The sequence below is a fragment of the Apium graveolens genome, chromosome 11 (assembly GCF_009905375.1).
Source record: "Apium graveolens cultivar Ventura chromosome 11, ASM990537v1, whole genome shotgun sequence".
Lineage (NCBI taxonomy): Eukaryota > Viridiplantae > Streptophyta > Magnoliopsida > Apiales > Apiaceae > Apium > Apium graveolens.
The window spans coordinates 202955979-202976341 of NC_133657.1; positions in this window are offsets into that span (position 1 = coordinate 202955979).

Consider the following 20363-nt stretch of genomic DNA (forward strand, 5'->3'; position numbering starts at 1 on the left):
TACAAATTAATTTAGTCTGGATACTACGAACTAGCATTAAGTAAGCTTTAGCTGGAACTTATAATTTATAGTAGTGCAAAGATGATAATTCCAGGTGCTAGGATGCATCTGATAATGTAATACATATATGATAGGCTATTTAGTCATTCACAAATTTGATTTGTCCACACACATATATTCCTCGTTGTTGTAGAACATAATATTTACTCAATACTAATAACTTCTTGTAACTAATTAATTACTTCTATCTGAATTATATATCTCTTTATTATTGTGATACTAATCATGTAATTGTTACTCTTCAGCACTACATATCATATTAAATATATTTGTGATAATTTTTTTTATTTATTTAATGAAGCATGGCTGGCTGTTAAAAATTTCTAATCACCTACATAAATATGTTGCTGCAGTCTCAACATGAATGTTGTGAGAACACGCAGCTGAGGAATGAAAATGAAAAACTCTGTGCAGATAATATAAGATACAAAGAAGATCTTAACAACACTTCTTGTCCCAACTGTGGTGGACCTGGTGCTCTAGGTGAGATGTCATTTGATGAGCAGCATCTGAGGATCGAGAATGCTCGTTTAAGGGAAGAGGTACTTTTATTATACATCTTTAACTAAACATGTCTGTTTTCTGCAATCCAAAGTGCGCAGAATGATATTTTTTTCTCATGCTTCATTTAGCCTAAGATTTGTTGCTTGTCGGCCTTATTCTGTATGTATATAGTAACAAGAGACAAAGTATTAGTAATTTGAAATTTTATACAGTTTTTTATTTTACTAAGACAGTTTTTTATTTTATATCAGGATTGGAAAAAGCTTAATGGGCACTGATAGGAAGTGGACTTCTGATCGATTTAGGGTCAAGTTTTGGGATATTAAATTAGTTGGTTTAATTAGTTGTGTTTACTTTTATTTTTGAAGTTGTAAACTTGAGATGGTTGTAGTTGATAAATTATTTGGTTTAATTAGTTATGTTTACTGTTATTTGTTGGTTCGATTTCTTGCTTGCAAATAAGTTAGTTAATATTTCAGGGAACAAAGAAAGCTTAAAAGAGAAAGCTTCTTGTGTATAAAAAGGGAAAGGCCCGGATGGTAGAGTCGAGGATAAAGTGAAGCAAATTCAAGCATTAGCTTCTAGTAGTACTTTTTAAAATTTATAATCTTTGGCTGTTGTTAAGTATAGAATGTGAACTAGTTTATAGTTAGTTTGTACGTTTCAGTTGGTTGTAGATTTGGATGTTTAATGTTTGGGTTGGATGCATTATTTTGCACTTATGAAATTGTATAATTAGGATTTTTCAGTTTACAGAATAAGCATTTCATTTTTTTATGCTAAAGGGTTACAATAGGCTCCTAAACTGTTACCATAGTATGTTTAAAATGTTTGATTAGGCTACTTATAATATTACACTAGATTTTCAAAGTGTTATATTAGGTTCTATGGGCCCACTTGCCACGTCATCAAGACAACTCAGCACTATGGGCCCCACACTTGTCACGTCAGCTAGTGGGTCCCACTTTTAAAAAACATTTTAAAACTCTAAGGTAACATAAAAATTAAGTTACAACTGATCTCTCCTCTAGTTGCATTAGCAAGCTATAGTAACATAAAATGTGATGTTGCCTTACGTACTAGAGATGTTACCTTAGACCCCTAAGGCAACATTGAAAAACCTATCTTTAATAAAACGTTACCTTAGCTTATAAATGGGGCAAGAGCAACATATTTACCCCCTACTGTAACTTTTTTTTAATGTTACGATAGTCATTTTATGGTGTAGTGCGTTTACCCCCAATTTGATTGGATCCTTCAAAGGTCTTAGTCAAGCTTTTATCAATAAATTAATTAGTGATAAAGTATGCGAGAAGAGTCCAGCTTCTCTTTTAAATCTCGAATAATGGACAAAGGAATTCTTAAGAGAATATCTAATCCTATTCAAGAAAAAGGCCTTGAAGGTCCTGGATATAGGTGATGAAGTAGCTATGATAGTCCTACAACAAGGAACTAAGAATGAGCTCTTTAAGATGTCATTGGCCAAGTGTGACCTGAAAACATGCTACAACTCCATGAGAGAGCTGGAAAGTATATCAAGATGGAGGAAAGCATAAAGAAGACATTTACAAGCAATATGCCCACAGGAAACAAGAAGTGAAAAATGGAACAAGAGTACGATGCCAAGGACAAATATCCTTGAACTAGCAATGACTTTGATTCCACTCCCAAGAAGAATCAAGGGCCAAGATTTACTGAGTACGCAAGGTTAAACCCTCCAAGTAGCCAATCCTGTTAGAAATTGAGAAGGATAAGGAGTTTAGAAAGGGGAATCCATGCTACTCTCGCTATCATCGGAACACAAAGGCTTGCATTTCCAGGAAATGCCTTTGATTTGATTCATTGTTCATGGTGCATAGTTTATTGGCATAGCGATGGTAAGTTGCATATTATTATCGGGTTTTCAATAAATTTCAATGGAAATGTTAAAATACCCTTTATGTTTGCAATATGTAGGTGGAAAACCTTTATTGGAGCTCAACAGGATTCTCAGACCAGAAGGGTATTTTATATGGTTTACTACACCAGTCTATCAGGATGATGAAAAGTATAAGAATGCCAGGGATGGTAAATATCCTCTCTCATATTTCTTAGTGAGTTTTTTTGCGTACGATTTGTAAGTTCAATCTCCTGTAATCATGTCAGAGGATTGTGTTCCTTGTTTCCTGTAGCTATGGTAGCTCTGACATAATTGATTTAATGGAAAATAGTGGCCAAGGCATTTACGAGACTGGAATTGGCCTAGTTATATATCAAAAACATGTTGCATCTTATTTCTACCAAAGCCGGAAAGCAAATAAGCCTCTTATATGTGATCACAACAGGTAGAAACAACATATCATGGTACGCAACTAAATATAACTATACATTTCTCTATGAAAATTTCAATTTCCATATCATGGTATCTATGTGCTTGTTTACACCGTCATTTCCGCCACTGATGCCAAGCGTAGCGCTAGAGATTCTCATGTTCCTGTAAGCCCCCCCTTCACTCTTGTGTTTTCAGTTTATAAGATGGATGATCAAAATAGTTTGTTTATTGATTTGTTCTTTTAAATACAAATTAATTTAGTCTGGATACTACGAACTAGCATTAAGTAAGCTTTAGATGAAACTTATAATTTATAGTAGTGCAAAGATGATAATTCAAGGTGCTAGGATGCATCTGATAATGTAATACATATATGATAGGCTATTTAGTCATTCATAAATTTGATTTGTCCACAGACATATATTCCTCGTTGTTGTAGAACATAATATTTACTCAATACTAATAACTTCTTGTAACTAATTAATTACTTCTATCTGAATTTTATATCTCTTTATTATTGTGATACTAATCATGTAATTGTTATTCTTTAGCACTACATATCAAATTAAATATATTTGTAATAATTTTTTTTATTTATTTAATGAAGCATGGTTGGCTGTTAAAAATTTCTAATCACCTACATAAATATGTTGCTGTAGTCTCAACATGAATGTTGTGAGAACACGCAGCTGAGGAATGAAAATGAAAAGCTCTGTGCAGATAATATAAGATACAAAGAAGATCTTAACAACGCTTCTTGTCCCAACTATGGTGGACCTGATGCTCTAGGTGAGATGTCATTTGATGAGCAGCATCTGAGGATCGAGAATGCTCGTTTAAGGGAAGAGGTAATTTTATTATACATCTTTAACTAAACATGTCTGTTTTCTGCAATCCAAAGTGCGCAGAATGATATTTTTTTCTCATGCTTCATTTAGCCTAAGATTTGTTGCTTGTCGGCCTTATTCTGTATGTATATAGTAACAAGAGACAAAGTATTAGTAATTTGAAGTTTTATACAGTTTTTTATTTTACTAAGACAGTTTTTTATTTTACATCAGAATTGGAAAAAGCTTAATGGACACTGATAGGAAGTGGACTTCTGATCGATTTAGGGTCAAGTTTTGTGATTAAATTAGTTGGTTTAATTAGTTGTGTTTACTGTTATTTTTGAAGTTGTAAACTTGAGATGGTTGTAGTTGGTAAATTAGTTGGTTTAATTAGTTATGTTTACTGTTATTTGTTGGTCCGATTTCTTGCTTGCAAATAAGTTAGTTAATATTTCAGGGAACAAAGAAAGCTTACAAGAGAAAGCTTCACGTGTATAAAAAGGGAAAGGCCCGAATGGTAGAGTCGAGGATAAAGTGAAGCAAATTCAAGCATTAGCTTCTAGTAGTACTTTTTAAAATTTATAATCTTTGGCTGTTGTTAAGTATAGAATGTGAACTAGTTTATAGTTAGTTTGGACGTTTCAGTTGGTTGTAGATTTGGATGTTTAATGTTTGGGTTGGATGCATTATTTTGCAGTTATGAAATTGTATAATTGGGATTTTTCAGTTTACTGAATAAGCATTTCATTTTTTTGTGCTAAAGTGTTACAATAGGCTCCTAAACTGTTACCATAGTATGTTTAAAATGTTTCATTAGGCTAGTTATAATATTACACTAGATTTTCAAAGTGTTATATTAGGTTCTATGGGCCCACTGGCCACGTCATCAAGACAACTCAGCACTATGGGCCCCACACTTGTCACGTCAGCTAGTGGGTCCCACTTTTAAAAAACATTTTAAAACTCTATGGTAACATAAAAATTAAGTTACAACTGATCTCTCCTCTAGTTGCATTAGCAAGCTATAGTAACATAAAATGTGATATTGCCTTAGGTACTAGAGATGTTACCTTAGACCCCTAAGGCAACATTGAAAAACGTATCTTTAATAAAATGTTACCTTAGCTTATAAATGGGGCAAGAGCAACATATTTACCCCGCAAGAGCAACATATTTACCCCCTACTGCAACATTTTTTTAATGTTACGATAGGCGTTTTATGGTGTAGTGCGTTTACCCCCAATTTGATTGGATCCTTCAAAGGTCTTAGTCAAGCTTTTATCAATAAATTAATTAGTGATAAAGTATGCGGGAAGAGTCCAGCTTCTCTTTTAAATCTCGAATAATGGACAAAGGAATCCTTAAGAGAATATCTAATCCTATTCAAGAAAAAGGCCTTGAAGGTCCTGGATATAGGTGATGAAGTAGCTATGATAGTCCTACAACAAGGAACTAAGAATGAGCTCTTTAAGATGTCATTGGCCAAGTGTGACCTGAAAACATGCTACAACTCCATGAGAGAGCTGGAAAGTATATCAAGATGGAGGAAAGCATGAAGAAGACATTTACAGTAATATGCCCACAGGCAACAAGAAGTGAAAATGGAACAAGAGTACGATGCCAAGGACAAATATCCTTGAACTAGAAATGACTTTGATTCCACTCCCAAGAAGAATCAAGGGCCAAGATTTACTGAGTACGCAAGGTTAAACCCTCCAAGTAGCCAATCCTGTTAGAAATTGAGAAGGATAAGGAGTTTAGATGACCGAAGCCACTAAGGGGAGACCCCGAGAAAAGAGACAAGGGCCAACATTATAGTTTCCACAGAGATGTTGGTCATGATACCGATGATTACAGACAACTCGAGAATGAGATTGAGTATCTAATCCAAAAAGGGAAGTTTGGATGATTCACCAAGGGTGAAGGTGAAAGAGACCAGAAAAGAGATAATGATCGAAGAAACAATGATCGAAGATATAACGACTGAGATCGTAACCCATAGCCCCGGAGGCGAGTAATCAATATGATCTCAAAAGGGCCAATGGCCTATCGATCAACAAATAACTCTCGAAAGGACTATGCTAGAGAGGTGATGAGTATAATCGGAGATGCATCTAAGCTTGCTAAGACTGAGATGACACTTAGGTTCAGGGATCCGGACCATGACAGTCTTAAGTTCTCTAAAGATAATGACTCCCAACTGACCTCTTTGGATGCACCCATCTATGGGTTCAATGGAGTGGAGTTCCATGTATACGGAGCAATTCAACTTCCCGTTACTATTGGGAAAGAGCCAAAAGAGGCCACAGAGATGCTGAACTTTCAGGTTATCAAGGCAACCTCTAACTACAACTCAATCATGGGAATGACTTGAATTCATGCGTTTAAGGTCATGTCCTCGACCTACCACATGATTCTCAAGTTCCCCATCAGAAAAGGTGTTGGAAAATAAAAAGAAGATCAGAAAATGGCCCAAAATTGCTCTGTTGCTGCACTTAGGCCTGGTGGAACCGGAGGGAAGGTCCTCCCTATATAAGATATGGAAGTCCGTGAGAACAAAGAGCGTTAAGGGAAGTCCGATGAGGACTTGATCCCAATTCCCCTAGACTCGTTAGACCCGAATAAGGTCATATACATTGGAGCATCTTTGGAAAATCCCCTAAAAGGCCGACTGAACAAGTTCTTTCAAAAGAACGGTGATGTGTTTACTTCGACATTAACTGACATGCCTGGTGTTGACCCCAACCTTATAACTGATAAGTTGAAGTCGATCGGACTCGCAGCGCTGTTAAACAGAAGAAAAGAACATATGCTCATAATAGCATGGAAACCATTAAAAAAGAAGGTAAGAAGTGTCTAGTAGATGGATTTATTGTGGAAGTACAATTCCCCGAATGGTTGGCGAACCCTGTGATGGTCAAGAAATCCAATCGGAAGTGGTTGATGTGGATTGAATTCATTGATATGAACAATGCATGTCCGAAGAACTGCTACACCTACCAAGGATTGATACCCTGATCGATGCCACAGCTGGACACGAGATGTTATTATCCATGGATGGCTTCAGTGGCTATAATCCGATTAAAATGCACAAAGACGACACTCATAAGGTATCTTTCATAACTGACATTGGTGTCTTATATTATCTTGTTATTGCTTTTGGACTAAAGAATGCATGAGCCACGTATCAAAGATTGGTGAATAAGATATTCGCAGATCTAATTGGGAAAACCATGGAGATCTATGTCGATGACATGTTAGTCAAAAGCCTACCTAAGGCCGACCATATTGATCATATTAGAGAGGCATTAGAAGTGCCGAGGCACCCCGGGATGATGTTAAACCCCTCTAAGTGCGCCTTTGGCATTGGGTATGGAAACTTTTTGGGTCACATGGTCTCGAAGAGAGGAATCGAAGAAAACCTAAAAAAGATCAAGGTCATCCTCGACATGAAGCCACCACACTCCATAAGGGACGTTCAAAAAGTAACGAGGAGAACAATGACTTTCGGAAGATTCATCTCCAAGTCAGGAGACAAATGTCTACCCTTTTTCAAAACCCTGAAGAAGGTAAGAAATTTTGAGTGGACTGCTGAAAGCCAAGATGACTTTGAATAGCTGAAGAAATGCATGCCTAAAGCCCATTGTTGGCCAAACAAGGTCTGGAGGACATTCTGTACCTATACCTTACGGTTTCTGAATAAGCAGTGAGTGACGTCTTAGGTCAAGAAGAATAGAAAGTTTAAAAACATATCTACAATGTGAGCAAGGTGCTCTCCAAAGCTGAGGTGAACTACTCCACCATCGAGAAGTTGGAACTTGCCTGATAACAGACACGAGGAGGTTGCGACCATAATTCCAAGGCCGCAAGATTGAAGTCCAGACAGACCAATTCTTGATGAACATACTTCACAGCCTGAAAGAGAGTGGAAGGCTCATCAAGTGGGCATTTGAGTTGAGAGAATTTGACATCAAGTACAAGCCTCAAACAACCATCAAGTCTCGTGCATCAATAGATTTCTTGGTCTAATGCATCATTAACAACCAAGAAGTCGAGGGGGGAGGTAATAACCCTAGAAGGAGATGAGAAAAAGAAAGATGAATACTTGACTGTAAAAAAGTATTGGATTTTTCCATTTTGACGGAGCTTCCAAAATAAAATATATTAGTGCAGGCCTAGTCTTGCAAAGCCTCAAAGATTCATGATCGAGTATGCGTTGAAGTTGGCCTTCCCAACTACGAAAAACAAAGCAGAATATGAAGTTTTGATAGCTGGCCTAGGTTTGGCTAGAGCTGTACGGGCCAAAAGCTTTAAAATTTGTGAAGACTCAATGCTTGTTATTGCCCAAGTCAATGGAGTGTTTGAGGCCGAAAATGATACAATGGCCAGATATATGAGAGTCATGAATGGAATACTAACTCAGTTTGATTAATGGTACGTGGAATATGTCCCGAGATAGGAGAACACCGCGGCCGATCCGAGAAGTATCTACTTTCAAGTCCTGAGGACCCCTACCATACATGTCATAAATTTTATAGCACCAGTTAGCGTGGTGAGTTTTTGAATTTATCCAATCAAGACTCATCTTGATACTGGATGCCCCCCCCCCCCCGATGATTCCCGGGAGGCACACAGACTATGTGGTGAATGTTTTCATCAATGAATATTCGATTCTTTCTTCAATATGGAATCGATTCATGTCGGTGAGGGAATTGAGATAGTCTTTGATCAAAAGCCTTATATATAAAAGGTCTTTCATACTTCCATACTTGAAGTACTTGAGACCTCATGAAGCAGAGGAGGCGCTTAAGGAAGCCCATGAAGGAAGTTGTCACTACACCATAAAATGGCTATGACAACCACAAAAATATATTTCCTTATGGGATATTTATGTTGCAGTAGAATTTATAGCAACAAATATGCAAAATTTTGACTTTGCATCCAGTGGTGATGCAATAGAGGTCCTATTGCAACATTTTAAGGCATGTATAGCAACAATAAAATATTATTGCAATAAACCAGATATAGCAACAAAATATTTTTTACAGCAACGTAGTTAAATCATTGCAATAGCTATTTTTGTCATCTAAATAACCACCTTAAGGCAACACTAATTGGTCTAATTGCAATGAAATTTAAGGTCAAATTTGACAAATATTGCAACAATTTTGAAAATTTTTAGATTCAATTGCAACAGTATTTTTTTTAAAAAAATTATAGGATCTTATTGAAAATAGAGCAATCCAGGCATTTTTATGCCACAAAACCAATTATCAATATCATTTATAACCATTAATAACCATTCAAAAGCTCTAGTTGTTCCAACATTATTATACAAATAATTCAAAATATAAGTCAATACAAAATGGCAAATAGCTGCACTAAATTAACTAATGAACAAAACTAATAGTAATCTTCTTTTAGCTTCTTCGCTGCCAAATATCATTCTTCTGCCGAACTATTCTATTGTCATGCCAAATTCATTCGGAGATATCATGTGCAGAAAGCTATGCAAGTTGCTCTGTCTCGTAGTTAAACTTAGCATCATCAATTTCATGGCGGGGAACATATCCTGCAAACACAAACACAAAAAATGTCTCATTTCTTAACTGAATAATTTAGTAACAATCTAACAGATATTATGCATTACCAAAAGCCTGATATTGTATATTACCAAAAGCCTGAGATAAACTATTGAGTCAATACTACTAGATACTATTAGATAAATGAATTGTTGATTCATAACCTATATTTAATTAGTAACTTAGAAACATGAGTTCTTATAGCAGAGTATGACAATACTTATTGCAATACAAGCAGAAACAAAGACCTGAGAATTCAGGCTAGTTTAATAACTTATTCGGCTATGAGCAAACCTGAACTTGAGTAATTCCATGTACATTTACGTTTGACGCAGACCCTTTTATATGTAACATAGTGGTTAGAAAGTTTTGTTCTTTCCATGAATAAAGGACAATTAGGAATCATCTTCATCATCGTCGAAGGTTGGACTGTAAGGATGCAACAACAATAAACCATACACCATAACAACAAGTTTTAATATTTATGTATTTACTATCATTCAAAATAAATAAAAATAGAGGGTACCTCAGCCTTTTTTTCTTTTTTTCTTCCTCAAAATCTTCTTCTCAGCCCACAAAATCAGGGTACAAAACAAATCATTAAGTACCTATATCACACAGTACATCAGCATAATATTAGCAGAAACTATCATACATCTTTGTACTTCCCTCATGTTTCTTCAGGGAAACAACTGAACACTAGCAAACACTAACAAATTATTAAAGACATTGTCAAAAATGGTTCCAGTTTTACCTGTTAAAGATATTATCAAAGTTAGGGGTGTCCACTCACCATCTTTCTCATCATCCCAGTCCTCTGGCTAAAGTTGGAAACAACTGAACACTAGCAAACTTTATGCAGAAGTAGGAAAAAAAGAGTTATCTGCACAGATTAATATGAACTCTATAAGTTTACAAATCTGGTATAATAATGACCAAAGTACTTTTTCCCCAATTTCCCATCCAGAGGCGACAAGAGTATTTTTAAAAATAATGCTTTATAAAGCAACAAACCACCAGCCAAAAAAGAGCAAGAAGAAAAATTAAAATTAGCAATAATTTGAAATGGATAAGAAGACAAAGTACGCAAGTTAGCAGTCCTAAAAAAAGAATCTACATCCACATTAAACCTTTCCATGTTCAATGTATGCAATAAAATAGATTTGACATGTAAGAAATAATAAAGACAAGATATTAAAATATGAAAAATATATATAACATATATGAAAGTATTTAAAATTGTTAAGGTTTTTTACATAAATATAAATATATAAAATTTTAAGGTTTTTTACATAAAAGATTATTAGGAAGACAAAGTGCGCAAGTTACAAAAGATTAATTTCTTTTCTCAATTATGATGCTCATCTCAGTACTCAACTTTAGAACATAAAATATTAATTCAACTTAGCTTCTTAATGCGTCGACACTTAGGTCATAAAACACCAACAAAAAAAACCTTATTAGTGAAAAGTTAGGTGTGAAAACTACCTACTAAGTTGTTCTTTAAAATCTACCTACCAAGTGAAATTGGCTTCCACTAGAATAAAGATTTCATGTGTCCCTGCTACTCTATAAAGTTACAAAGCCTAAAATCTCAAGAACTCCATTATAAATGTAATTATCTTATAAACTAAGTTTCAATTAAATAATAAGTAATCTCATAAATTCCCGAATTATATAGAACCCCCAAATTTAAGAAACTGAGTACAAAGAAAACATAAAGGCATACAGAGTTCATATTATCCCTACTTATATATAATAATAAAAATTTCAAACATAAGAACAAAGTATTGCTCAAACTCACACTATATTAAACACAAATAATTAACATCAAAAATAGAAAAACACTATTTATAATTTGGAAAATAGTAATTTAAGGACAAGAAAGAAGATTTTAACATATACAAATGAACTAATCAAGATTTCTCAATTGTTATTTGAACAAAGAAGAGCATGTACACTCGATTAAAGAACATGAACAATCGATTTGGGGTGAAAGGGAAAAAGGATTAAGGGTCGATGTTTTACCTTTTTTGTGCTCAAATCTTGTTCTTGAATCTTTGAATAATTAGACTCTCTGTTTTTCTTGCATCTGCCGTGTCCTGCGTATGAGTATGGTAGTATATGGGGGTGTGGTAGTCGTGTTTTGTGTTTCTTGTTTTATTATTTGTTATTTTTTATTAGCCCGACAAAATTGTTGAGTCAAATTATTTGAAAGCCCGCCAACATTTTGGGCCCAAAATTTGGACATACTACAATGGCTTAAAAAATTTATTGCAATAGAGTGCTAGTTTTAACTCCCTCCGTTTTTTACACTGCATCTGCAACACTTTTAAAAGTCCTTGTAATATATGTAATTTATTCTCTCATTTGCAACAATTTTTGATAAGTTATTAAAAATGTGGTTGTCAAAGCCAATCTATGGTGTAGTGTGTGGACAACACTTGGGGGGGAGGACCCTCACTCACAAGTTAACCCGATTGGGATTCTATTGGCCGACGATGTTAGCCGATGCAAAGGCTTATGTGAAGAAATGTGACATATGCCATATGAACTCCCCCATAGTACGACAACCCCCCCCGAAGAAAAGCTTAGATCTATTAGCATTTCCATCCTTTTTTCAATGTGGGGAATGAATATACTTGATTCATTTCCTATATCATCAGGACAGAGGATGTTAGTAGTGGTAGCCTTGGACTACATCACAAAGTGGATTGAGGCTATGACACTAGCCAAGATAACCACCAATCATATTTCCCATGTTCTTTTGGAAATTGTCCAATGCTGGTTTGGGATCCACGCATCCTTGTTATTGATAATGGGCCACAAGTTGATAATGTAAAACTTGAGGAATACCGTAAAAATAACAGTATAGAACTTTATTTCACCTTGGTTGCTCATCCACAAGCAAACAGGAAAGTTGAAGTTGTTAATCGAATTATCCTTGATGGACTTATGAAGAGAGTCGAACACTCGAGTAACACTTGGGTTGATGAGTTACTGCTTATAGTATGGGCCTATCATACCACTTGTAAAGTTATCCCCGAAACTACCCTATTTATGTTGGAGCCGAGGCAGTAGTGCCCTTAAAAGTCACCCATGAGTCACCAAGGATTGAAGCCTATAAACTAGAGGCCACTAAAGAAGGCATAGGCTCGCCCTCGACCTAATCGACCAATGTTAGGTCCCAATATGTTTGTAGAAGGGGGGTTGAATACAAACTATACCGTTTAATCGAATAAAAAATGGAATTAAAAAAAGTGAAACAAAATTCAAGTTAAATAAAACTATTATTAAACTTGAAAGGTGTTACAACAACGGTATCGTTTACAAGGGATTAATCTCAAATAAATTATTCCAAATCTAGAATAAATTCGACATGAACTTTTTCTATTTTTGAAATAAAAAGGATCAAATGCTAAAAGTAATTTGAGATTAAGTTCTAGGGATTTTGATCCGCTAGATAGTTACACAAGAACAAGAAAAGGATTTCTAGTGGTTTAGATTTAACAATAAATAGTAGAAATTAATGTCCTAAGAAATTGCAATAAGTTCTCTGTTGTTCTGTGTTCTTCAGTTGATTTTGATATTGAATGATGTTCTGTTTTCTTCAATTTCTGTTCTTTAATATTCAATCAACCCTTGATTTAATTGGAAAGACAATCCTTTTAGCTCAGCAAGAAAATCCTTTTAGCTGGTAGAACTTTCGGTAGGACTATTGATTGAACTGGCAAGACTATCGGCAAGACAATCTAAAAAGACTTGGAAAGACTTTCGGTATGACAATTAATAATTCAGAATTAATTAATCAATTAATTCAATTAATAAATAAATTAATCTTTGCAGATATAATTTATTTTCTTAATTAAATTATATGACTTAATTAATTAATAGAGAATTAATACTAATCTTGAACAGCAACCACTCTTCTGACAATCTTCTGAAAATCACTGAAACTTATGAATCCATTTCACCACTTCAATGTTGATACTCGATGTACTGGTTCATGAATGACTAACATCTGTGATGTTTCTTCATGTCTTGATTTTCTTCAAATTAAATCCCTGTAATTAATTGATACCCTGACAAGATCTCTGTCACTTGATTAAATCCACAATCTTGATTTATATCACCGAGGCTTGATAAATTTCTTGAGCTTCTCCAGTAAATTAAGTCCTCAATTTTGTAGATGAACAATGTTACTTAATCCTTTGACATATGTTACTTGGAGAGATCTCTCTAACGATAGAACCACTATTTACTTGTTACATCCTTATTTGAGTTGAGTTAAATCCTCGAATAAACAAATAGGCTATGATATATGCCTTTCAATCTCCCCCTATTTATTTGTTAGACAATAACAATAAATACCTAGAGGATAACTCAACTAATAAATAAGAAAAAGATATAAACAGAAATGCAAAGTAAATAGCAGAAAAGTTCTGGATTATATTTAACATTTTCCAGATTCCAAAAGAAATTTACAAGTGAATACAAGATAGATGTTCCTCTAGACTGAACATATGACTACATTTGTCTATCTTGATTCATAAAGCTCTAAGCATATTACATTATTTTTTGAGCTAATTGAATTCAGTTGTCTTCCCTTCCGAATTCACCTTCTTCCAAATCTTGAAGCAACTCCTTGTCAAAGACACGATCCTTTTCTGAAGTGAAGCTGGTTGGTCTGACTGGTTGAACTCCAACTGACTTTAGCTTATTCGTGAACTGATTGTACCTTTTAATATTCTTTTCACAATAAGCTTGAATCAGATTAGCAGCTTTAGTTTTCAACTCGGATGAGTATCCAGCAGTTCTTAAGTGATGTTCCATCCAAACAAGATGCTTAGCAGAGTAGTCTTTAAGAGATTGTGAATCGAGCTGGCAGATTTGAAGACAGTCCGACTTAAAGAATCTTACTTGAAAAGGCAAGTTGACCACTTCAGGACTAGCCCTATTAGCAAACTCTTTTAGCCTTTCATGAAGGACTTCATTCAATTATGAGCTTCTTTTGACTTTGTTGAGAAGAACCCAAATCTCTGATAAAGAACGATTCTCAAACAGATGAAGTGATACCTTGAAAGATCCTTCACTCTGACAATATACAAATATGCTCATTTCATTTAGAGATCTGTCAAAGGCAGCTGTGATCCTTGAGACTTCAGTCTTGATAGCATTCATGTACACGTCATTGTTTGGATTAGAGATTTCCAGCTTGTCAAGAAGATGTAGAAACTGCCTATCATTGTTTGTGCTCAGTTGAGGCATATCAAGTACTCTCCTAGCTTCATCCTATTTTTCACCAATCTTCAGTTTGGCATCTCTTCTCCTTTATTTAGCTTTAATGTCATGAAGACGTTGCTTTTCAAGAGTTTCTGTTCGTTGAATGTCTTTCCTCATGTCAATGATCTGGGATATCTTTTTGAGTTCAGCTTCTTTTCTCTTCAACTCTGACTGCTGCTGCTGAACCTCTTTCTCAAAAACAGGATCCACTTCAGCTTCCTCCTCACATTCTTCAAAATCACTTTCCTCCTCAGCTTCAAAGAAACCATCTTTATCTTCCAAGATTGGTTCAGTGGGAATGTCAAAAATATCAAAGTCATCATGTTCTCCACTATAGTAGACATCATTAGCCTTTCTTGTGTCTCCAGCAGAAGAATCTTTTTCTTTTTCCTTTCCACTTCTCCCTTGCTTCTCCCCCTTAGTTGAGGAATCCTCTACAGATTTTCCTCTAGACCCTCCCTGACCTCCATTACCTCCAAATCCTGAGCCTCCACCAGACGGCCCATCAAAGAAGGTTCTTTGCTCTTTATTAGGGCAGTGGGAATTTTTAATCATAAAATACAAGTGCTTCATCCCTTCATTGAGATGTTCCATGTCCGTCTCTATCTTTAGAAATCTAGAGGAGTCCAGTGAATGATTCATTTTAACCTTGTCTTCAAGAGAAGTCATTCTTGTATGGAGAGAGCAGAAGTTTGAAATGTCTTCAGCTGATAAAGTTGGAGATGCCTGGACTGAGTTAAGCTTTGGTACAACAGTGGACTTTAAAGCTGAGATATCATTTCTAATGAATGCCAGCTGATTGTTGACAGAGGTAGAAGAAGAAGAACGTTCAACCACTTATACTTTGAATGTTTGAGCCTCAGCCTGACTTTTTGTAAGTTGTTCTTTCAGATCAGCAATTTGAGCTAACAGATTTTCAGTGTTTGTGTCTGTGTGTGCTCTCACCTGAATATCTCTCCTGTTTGGTTCACTCAACTCACGTGCTTGTGTATCTCTCAATATAATTGTTCGTGAGGAGCCATCCTGTTGCTGAACTTCTGTACCTGCAATTGAAATCACCCTAGCCTCTTCAAGAGAGGTCAGTGGTGGTGCAATGGGAATTTGCGAGTCCCGATCCTCAGTCAAACCTATCTTTTCATGTGAAATAGATGTCTGAATTGCTTCAGGGATAGATTGACCGAGTTACCCTCCACTTTCTCCAGATAAATCTGCGAGTGGAGAATCCCGTGAGGGAGCCAGAGGTGTTGGATCTGGGAGGGGAGAAAATGACTCTATTAGAGGTGGCTGAGAGTCAGATTTTCCCTCAGAAGCATGTGACTGCTCTTCTTCCGTAACTATGGCAGGCACTGTAACCGACTCAATGTACACTCCTCGCTCTGTGTCCTGAGTATCATCTATTGGTCTGTATGCTTCCATTGTGAGTAATGGAAGTGTGCTTGACTCTGTACAAGATGCCATGGCCCTATGGCGAATTTCAATAGATTCATCCGGTTGAGAGAATGTCTCTAGTAATTGTTCACTGGCCATATCAAAGTCCATGTCTTGTTGGGAGGACAAGGATGGGTTTTTAGATGCCTCAGTAAATGTTCTTATTTTCTTGGGAGGAGGCAGAGCTGAGGGTCCATTCACATCCAACAACATACTACTTCCTACTAACCTTCTCGATAATATTTTAGAAAGTGGGGGAGAGGTTGAGACAGGTTGAGATTCTGTGTTTGGCTCTATGACCTGGGATTGAAGTTGCGGTTCTACAACTTCATGGTTAGCCCTATCAACCACTGGGGGTCTTTCAACAGAAGTAGGAATAGTTTGAGAGTAAGGAATTATTAGCTGCAGTGGAAAAACATCAGATGTTTGTGCCTGGGTGACTTGAACCACTGGAGGTTGAGTTGCTGTTCATGACCGGGAAGATTGAAAATTTGGTAAAGGAATGAAAGTGGCCATGAAAGCAGATACAAGTACTGGAACTTGCATGAATTTGAAGGTTGTGTCTTGGCGTGTGTAGATCTTTTTGCTTACGGGAGGGGGTTCAGTTACTGATGAGTTAGCAAAAAGAGCTTTATGCTCAGGTGTGAGAAGATGTTCTGCTATAAGCATAAGAAAACGAGCGTAGTAGCACGAAACCCTACGATTCGTAGAATGATCACGTAAAGCTGTAGTGAGACGTCTCAGAAGAATGGCTAAAAGTAGTTTACCAAAATTGATCCTTTGATTGAAAATAATTGCAAGACCAATATACTGCAGCAGAGTGGAAGTGATGTTGTGAAAGTTGGATTTAGTGCAGTTGGCAAACACTTTGGAAACTGTATCGAAGAAAATATCCCATTCAGAAACCAAATTGGATTTAGACAACTTGGTTAAATTAATCACCCCCTGATAGTGAATGGCATGGAAAAAGTTTGAAATATCATTTTCAGAGGGTAAATTACAGAAATTGTCCATTGGAAAATTTAACGCTCGATTGATGACTGTTTCATCAACTACATACTGTGTGTTTGCCACGGTGAATGAAAAAGATTTAGAAACATCGGCCACAGTAGAGGTTGTGCAAATCAGTCTAAGCAGATCGACATTTAATAGCACATTTGACTTAATAGCAGAGCTAACAATCGACACGGCTTAAATTTTTCCACATCACACTTTTCTAGATTAAAATAACCAACATGATTATGCGAGACAATTTGGAAATTGAGAGCCATTAAAAATATAATAAAACATACACTTTCAGAATTTTAAGAATAATATTAAAAAAATTCGAATTAAAAAAATTTAATAATTCGAATTAAATCAATTATATTCGAAAAATTTAGAAAGTAATGTATCTCGTTAATGTTCTTAACTCACAATATTAGATCTGCAAACTCACAAGACACAAAATTAAATAGAAATACCCAAAAACAAATAAAAACTGATTTTGAAGGGGAAAAAATGAAGTGAAAATAAAAATAAAAATAAAAAAATTGACAGCACTTCCTCACTGTATGTATACACACGAATATGTATATATATAACAGTTAAGTGTGCTGACTAAAAACTCGAGCAAGAAGACAACAATGGCGATTGTTTTGATCGAAGAGAGAGTGAGAGAAACAAGGCTGTTGAATTGGTTTTAGAACTGAATACAATCACAAAATTAAAAAAATAATAAGTAGGACAACTGGTATGACAATCGAGGATAGTCATACCGATTGTCTTCCTGATTGTCATACCAGGCAAACGGTTGGAATTTAAAAAGGAAAAAAATAACTGGTATGACAATCTGATAGTCATACCGATTGTCATACCAGTATAAAATAATATGAAGTTAAACATAATGTACTAGAAAGACAATCGATAGTCATACCGATTGTCATTCGAGTACAAAAATAAAAAGAAATATATATATATAATATAAGTTTTATAACTGGCAAGACTATTGATAGTCATACCGATTGTCTTGCCAGTATAAAATTAAACTGAAAATAAAATTAAACACATATACACATATACACTGGAATGACTTTCTGCAAGACAATTTCAATTGTCTTGCCGATTGTCATTGCAGTAATAAAAAACAAATTAAACAGAATTTACACTAACAGAATATATTAACAAAAAACAATATTTTAGAAATAATTATATTTTATTCCAAAAATAGATTTATGTTGAATTTTAGCAAATAAAATTCATAGAAAAATATTTTTAGAGAAAATAAAATATTCTGAGATATTAAAATTAACAAGTAGAATAAATAAAGAAGATAAGATAATAAAACTTACATAGAAACTAGTTTAATCACTAAATCTATTCAACATACCCAATTTACCAACTAATCTGGTAAATGTGGATTCATCAAGTGGTTTAGTGAAAATATCTTCTATTTGTTCTTCTGTTGGAACAAAAAATAGTTCAATAGTACCATTCATGACGTGCTCTCTAATAAAATGATACCTGATGTCAATGTGCTTGGTCCTTGTATGCTACACAGGGTTGTTGGTGATGGCTATTGCACTTGTATTGTCACATAGAATAGGTATTTTGTTCAATACAGAGCCATAGTCCCGTAGCTGATTCCTTATCCACAAGATCTGAGCACAACAGCTTCCAACAGCAATATATTCAGCCTTGGCCGTTGAATTGGAAACTGTTTGTTGTTTCTTGCTGTACCATGAGACTAGTCTGCTACCTAGGAATTGACAACTCCCTGAGGTGCTTTTCCTATCAACAACACTTCCTGCGTAATCTGAATCTGTATATCCAAAAAGGTTAAAACCAGATTCTTTAGGGTACCAAATACCTAGATTTGGTGTTTCCTTAAGATATCTCAAGATTCGTTTAACAGCAACGAGATGAATATCTCTAGGATCCGCTTAGAACCTTGCACATAAGCATGTAGCATATATAATATCTGGTCTACTTGCAGTAAGATAGAGTAACGAGCCAATCATGCCTCTGTAGCTTGTGGCATCTACCTTAATGGAGTTTTCACATGGTCCAAGCTTGACAGCTGTAGTTGACGGAGTCCTTGCTGATGCTGAATCCTCTAGATTGTACTTTTTGAGGAGTTCCTTGGGATACTTGGATTGACAAATAAAAGTTCCATCTAACCTTTGATTTACTTGTAATCCAAGAAAGAACTTCAGCTCTCCCATCATGCTCATTTCAAATTTGATGTGCATTAACTTGGCAAATCTCTTACAGAGATTATCATTAGTAGACCCAAATATTATATCATCCACATAGACTTGGACTAATATAGTATCATTATTATGCTTTTTAGAAAAGAGAGTTTTGTCTATGACACCTCTAATAAAGCTATTTTCAATAAGAAATTCAGAGAGAGTGTCATAACATTTTCTCGGAGACTGTTTGAGACCATAGATAGCCTTGAAAAGAAAGTAGAAAAAATCCAAATGATCTGGATCTTCAAAACCAGGAGGTTGCTCTACATACACCTCTTCATCCAGCTTTCCATTCAGAAAGGCACTCTTGACATCCATTTGATAAACTTTAAAGTTTGAGAAAGCTGCGAATGCCAGAAATATCCGGATGGCCTCTAGTCTAGCCACTGGAGCATAGGTTTCATCATAATCAATGCCTTCAGCTTGAGAATACCCTTTAGCTACCAGTCTTGCTTTGTTTCTTGTAACCACACCATCTTTATCTAGTTTATTCCTGAATACCCACCGAGTACCAACAGCTTTATTGTGTGTAGGTCTAGGTACCAGTTTCCAGACTTGTTGATGTTCAAACTGATTGAGTTCATCTTGCATAGAAATCACCCAATCTGGATCAGTCAGTGCTTCTTCAATCTTCTAAGGTTCCATCTCAGAAAGAAATCCTGAGAACAGACTTTCATTTTGAGTAGCACGTCTACTTCTGACTCCAACATCTGGATCACTAATAATCAACTTAAAAGGATGAGCTTTATTCCAGACAGACTGTCTTGGAAGATTTGATCTTGATGATTTGCCTTGAAATTCATTGAGATGTTGTGTCCTACTAGTTGATCCTTCAGCATCTCCCACTGAGTTATTGTCAGGTTGACTTGATGATTCTTCGTCAGTAGCAGTGGTATCTCCATTGTTGCCAATGTTTCCATCACCATTACCTTGAGTATCATCATGATTAACAGGTTCTTCACCAGCAACAACCTCCGGTTCTTGATCATGTTCTGATTCTGAATCTGACATATCATCAAACTTCAGTTTCTCAGAAGGATCTTCAGTTTGGATACTAGGGAGTTTAGTGTCATCAAATATAATATTGACACTTTCAGTTACTTTGTGTTGATCAATGATATACACCCTGTAT